Here is a 6,110-nt window from a genome sequence, read left to right as displayed (position 1 = left end):
GGATGTATCACTGCTCTTTATTTTGAGTCATGCTAAGCTGAGCCGTGGTGATGAAACAAAGTGGAACTAGAACAAACACGGACACGTGGCATAAATCCATGGACTAGGCAGGTGCAAATGACTCTCGGAAGTATACTTCTCAGCCTGCTAGCCTGGATGATTTTCTTCAACACTTTCTTATTTAACAAGTTCAGACACCACTTTTAGCAAATACAGCTTAAGAATTTTTGCTCAATCAATCTTCCACATCTCATTTATCCATAGTTACATGCATGCTCAGCTGAAATTGTCATTAAACAAATAACCACATCTTAGTTCTGACATGTGTGTGTGCATGCACACGCACACGTGTGCATATATACATGTACTTAGTTATTATACATAATTGTAGCTAAACATCAAATAATGGTTCCCTATTTCTTTTTCAAATACCCTTAGTGTTCTTTATCACTCTCCCCTCCCTTCGTATTGGCCTCCATCCCCCAGTTCCAGTTAAATCTCCCTTGTTCTTTTCGTTTCATTCTTTTTTATTTTACAATGGTTTGAACAACATTTACCAGAACTCTCATCTCTGGCCCTGTCTCCAAAGGCATGTGGACAGGGTGACCTGGTACAGTGTGGACATATCACGCCTCTCCCCCAAGCACGGTCAATAGAGAACCACACTGTGGCACAGATGTCTTTCCTGTCCCTCTGGGAGGATTTCTGAGTCACAGTCTCAAGAGAGACAACTGTTGGCTCTGGTGATACAAACCTGGAAGGGAGGGCTTCAATGGTCCTAGGTCCAGGGGTAGAGGTGGGAGTAGGTATGCCCAGATCTTGGTGGCATTGAAACCTGAAACAAAATCCTAGGGGGTAGATCTTCCAGGAGTATTCTGGGCACAGTTCTGGCTCTACAGCCTCATTCTTTATAGTCCCTCTATCCTGCTCTTACCATCTCTAAGGCTCCTCCCCGTCCCCACCCCATGGTGCTTCTTACATTTTTGGCCTCTGCACTTACTCCAGTTTATATCCACACATGTGAAATTCTCAATAAATCATATTGCAACAAAACAAAAACATCAACTTAAAACATCTACATCTTGGGAACCAGAACAATTATCAGTAATCAATTGGGTTCAAGATTCAGTTTCCTGATCCATGACCTCTAGTTCAATAAAATGTAAACTTTCTTGTATTCTGAATTAAACATTTTATTAAATGCATAATGTTTTATGGTTTCCAAACGGACCTCTTTTATTCTTTTTAGTTTGCTTTATTGCCTTGATTCTATTATAATTTGCATTCTATTACTCATTGCCTGAAGTTTTCTTTTCAGTATTAGATTATAGGAAGTTATTATACTATAAATACTAATACTATTAGTGTTAATTAATACTATTAGTAATAGAATTAGTGTTAATTAATACTGTTAGTAATAATATTAGTGTTTCAGCATTAGATTGTAGAAGGGAATATAGCTTAGCTGGTGTGTGCTTGCTTAATATGCCTAAAGTCCTGGATTCCGGTTCCAGAATTGCATAAAGTTGCGCATGGTGGCACATCTCTGTGATACAGTACTTGTGAAATAGATGCAGGAGGGTAAGAAGTTCATGCACTTTCGCTGCCCTGCTGGTTATCTTTCTTATAGCTGAGATTTCTCCACCTACTTAGTGTTGGGTAATGTATTTGAAAAGTGCCCCTTGATCTATGATATTACTGTTTTCTTATTATAGAAGCTGCCAAACTGCTACTATGTGGGAACATCTTCCCCAGTCCATTGTCACTTATATTTAGCTTTAGAATAAATTATCTTATTCCCTTTTAGGTGAGAGCTGTTTTTGTGTGGACGCTGTCTACCCTCTGTGCTTATCTCTAGTTCTTTAATTCAAACACAGACTCTCTGGATTTCTTCTTTATGTCCAGCTAGAAAGAAAAGTTCTGTCATATGAAGATCCCCCTGACACGTTTCTTAAACAAATTTACTTCCGCAAAGGTTTCTATTTATTCAGTTGGACCCATAGAAGGTGGAGATTATCTGGGTACAAGGCCTTCATTTTGAGCAGATAAGTGGCCCAGTTCCGTTCTTGTTTCTTGCATAGCCACCATCTGAAGGCTCACTGCCAGGCTGTTGGACCATCTCCTGGGCATCTTCTCTGGTTCTGTGGAAAATGCTACAAGACAAAGCAAACATCCACCATTTCTTTTCTTTGACCCAAATGTCTGAATTTAAAGATCATCAAATGGCAAATACAAAAAAAAAAAGTGTTACTGGGTAAAACTCCTTTATGGTTTAATATGAGATCTATTTTGTAAAAATTGAAATGAAATTTCACTGCATTCAACCCTCATCAGGACTCATCTCTGCACGGGATGAAGACAGCAGAGTCTGTTCCGGGCCGCACTCCTCCATCTTATCACCACACAGCTGGGACTCCCCCTTAGTCTCAGCTGTACAGGACCTAAAAGGCTACTTACCTTATAGTAAATAGTTTCAGGACACTTCTTCAGGCCTCAGGAGGGTGTGTATCAATTCTAAAGAAATTGTTGCCTAGCGCCCTCCCCCCTCCCCAGCCTCCTTCCCATTTCTGCCTCCCTGTTCCTGCTAAACCCTTTACACTCTAGTAACTCCCTCTGAGTTTTCATGTTACCTATTGCTCTGCTATCCCTCTCTGTATTGCATTAGGTTTCTGCTGCTGTGATAAACACCAGACCAAAAGCAACTTGTGGAGGAAAGGGTTTATTTCAGCCTACAGTTCATATCCCACTCTATGGGATAGAAGGAAGTCAGGGCAGGAATTTGAGGCAGGAACCGAAGCAGAAGCCGTAGAGGAATCCTGCTTACTGGACTTTTCCTCATGGTTTGCTCGGCCTGCTTTCTTATACAGCCCAGGATTAGCTTCTCTTACTTGTGTCAAGTTGACAAAACACTAGCCATCACATCCTTCTCTAAGACATTCTCTACACCACAGGCCCCTTGCTAGTTTCCTGGCTTCTTCTCCAAGTCAAACACGCCGATCTGAAGGGTCAGTGCCCAGCACCATATAAGAGAGGGGATGGCAGTATTGTTTTTCTGAGCCTGGATTATTTCACTCAGTACAATTTTTTAGTACCATCATTTACTCCCAAATTTCATAATTTTACTTTCTTTATAGCTAGATGAAACTCCGCTGTGTATATACACCATATTATTATCCATTTATCTGTTGATGGACAATAGGAAAAGCTCCTTCAAATCCATAGGCTATTAAACAAAAATACTTGTACCAGATGGAGCATGTCTCCTTATAGTTCTTGCTTAAGAATGTCAAGAATGCCCCCAAAGCGTCCTAAAATAATGCAAGATCTTTCCATTTCTCTTGGTTGATCACAAGAACTAGTTATAGAACCCTATTGCTGAAGAGATGATGAAGAGGGAAATTAAAGCAAAAATGGTCAGTCTCACACAACTGTGAGCACTGTGAATGCCAATGCCAACTCCCAACCCAAGATGTGCCCCTGGGTGCAGGAGACATAACTGTTGTTGAGGTGACCCAACAGCTCTCTGACTGTAGTTGAGGTCCCTTGCCTATTACTGTAAACCCAATAAAAAGCATTGCTGGGGAAGTTATAAGCCCTAGGGGGAAACTAAGTACTGTTGGCTACTTAAACTAACTTAGTACCAGACTGCTTTCTAAATAGCTATGCTTATTCCTGTAGACAAACGTTCTTCTCCACCTTGAGCACAGAAGTCTCTCACCAGTACAAGATTCACAGCTGTCAAGCTGCTGAAGAAGAGAAAGGGCTGAGTGCTCAGACCCGAACAAGGCCAGCCCTTCCAAGGCTCAGAGAACACTGCAGAAACTGGGTGGGGTAGAAATAGTTAATAGCCGGAAGACAGGAAGGAAGGCTGAAAAAGCCATCTTCTGGGCATGAAATAGCCATTGAACCCATAAACTCACGGCAAATAGGGTTTTCTTCACAGACCTGCACAAGACTGGCCCTGTCAACTATCAGTAATGAATAGGGGACAAAGTCTGGGGCTATACCCTCCCCTGCTGACTACGGGTAGATTCTGGAAAACAGGGAGTCATTGTTTTCAGTTGTATACCCATGGGCAGTCCACTAGGTTCCAAAGAAGAACTCCAACCCTACCGTTACCTAGTTGAACCTGGTTAAACTTGGTGGGTCACAAAACATACAAGGATGCTTGAATGTGAGGAAAAGAAGTTCTCAAAGGAAAAAGAATTGCTGTGAGAGGCAGGAAGATAGGAGATGGCAGGGACGAGAGAATAGGAAAGCCTTATAGACTTGTATGCAACGTCAAAGAACAAACTTAATAAAACTTGTAAAAAGAGTTGAGATTGTAGTGACAAAGGGATAACAAAATGAAGGTATTGAAACTGCTATTTTTGTAGTTTTATACATAAATAAATTATATATATATATATAGTATACATGTCTGCACACCAGAAAAGTAGACCCTAACTAGAGTAGAGATATGGAAAGTATCCTATACGCTGTTATTGAGGAAGCTGTAAATGCATCTTGAAGTTCATTTGGTCTGGTTGAGTTCTCTCTTGACCACCTCTTGGGACTCTTTCTGAAGATGAAAAGTTGTTTGTAGATGTTTCTGCAGATATTCACTACACTGCTGCCCATATGGCTCATAGAGGAACCAATGGGAAACTGGTTTTAAAAACTGCACTTTGTATCACTTACTGCAAGGCTGTTAAATAAAATTATAAAAGTGTGAGACTATTTATAATGCATTATAAAATTAACACATTAAACATATTTAATAATGTGGCTTAGTGATGATGTAGCATTTTTTTAAAAGCACATATCCCAAAATATCACTGGGTTTATGGTTAGTGGAAAGGCAGAGAATTAATTATGATCGCTTTTATGACAGACCTCTAAATCTTCCATCTCTAGAGAGAAAATGAGCAAGCAAGGAAAAGTATTCCAGGAACTCATTTCAATTATAGCAACATGAAAAGGATTTTCCTTAGTTTTCAATTACTCAAATATGACTTACTACCTAAAAAAATTAAAAATGACTTTGTAGGTCTGAAGAGATGGCTCAGACATTAAGAATACAGGGTGCTCTTCCAGAAGTCATGGGTTCATTCCCAGCACCACATGGCAGCTCACAACTGTCTATAACTCTAGTCTCATGAAATCTGATGTCCTTTTCTGGCATATAAACATACGTACAAGATGAGACACCCATATCCATAAAATACATAAACAAAAAATATTTTTAAAAATTACTTTGTAAAACTATATACTCTTTATAAAATGAGAACTTTCAATATAGGATAAAGTAGGGGTTTTTTGCTTTGTTTTTTACAATTTGACTTCCAACTGTGTACTTAAAAGGGCTCAATAGCAATACTTTCCAAGAATTGAATTGTTGCTTTAGTTCAACTATTAAGCAAAATATTGCTGAGCTATTTTCTTAGCAGATTTATCTTTGTCTCTTATGACTTGATGAAAATTGGCTAAAACATGGGCAGACCATTCTCAAAGGATGAAACACAAATGTCCAATATACACAAGAAAACAATATTCAACCTCAATGACCACCGGAGAAATGTGTACTGAAGCTGCACTGAGACTCCATCTCACCCCAATCAGAAAGGCTCTCATGAAGAGAACCAAAGAAAGGGCGGGAGAGATGGCTCAGTCCCGAGTTCCATTCCCAGCAACCACATGGTGGCTCACAACCATCTATAATTTCACGCAGGCATATATGCAAATAGAGCACTCACATACATCAATAAATCAAAAGAAAGAACAGAAAATGACAAGAGCTAGTTAGTGCTGTGGGAGCACATTCTACCCCTTCAGCCAATAGCCTTTAAGATACCAGCCCACTTGGGAGTGGTCTCTGATTCTGTAAAAAGCAGCTGTATGCAAAATTCGAGAAGTCATTGTTTTTTACCGCAGCATAGTACTCTACTGTGTAAATATTCCACACTTTCTTCATCCATTCTTCCATCGAAGGACATCTAGGTTGTTTCCAGGATCTGGCTATTACAAATAGTACTGCTATGAACATAGTTGAACAAATGCTTTTGTCATATGATCGGGCATCTCTTGGGTATATTCCCAAGAGTGGTATTGCTGGGTCCAGGGGTAGGTTG

This window comes from Microtus ochrogaster, chromosome 6 (genome assembly GCF_000317375.1).
Source record: "Microtus ochrogaster isolate Prairie Vole_2 chromosome 6, MicOch1.0, whole genome shotgun sequence".
NCBI lineage: Eukaryota > Metazoa > Chordata > Mammalia > Rodentia > Cricetidae > Microtus > Microtus ochrogaster.
This window is presented reverse-complemented; position numbering follows the sequence as displayed.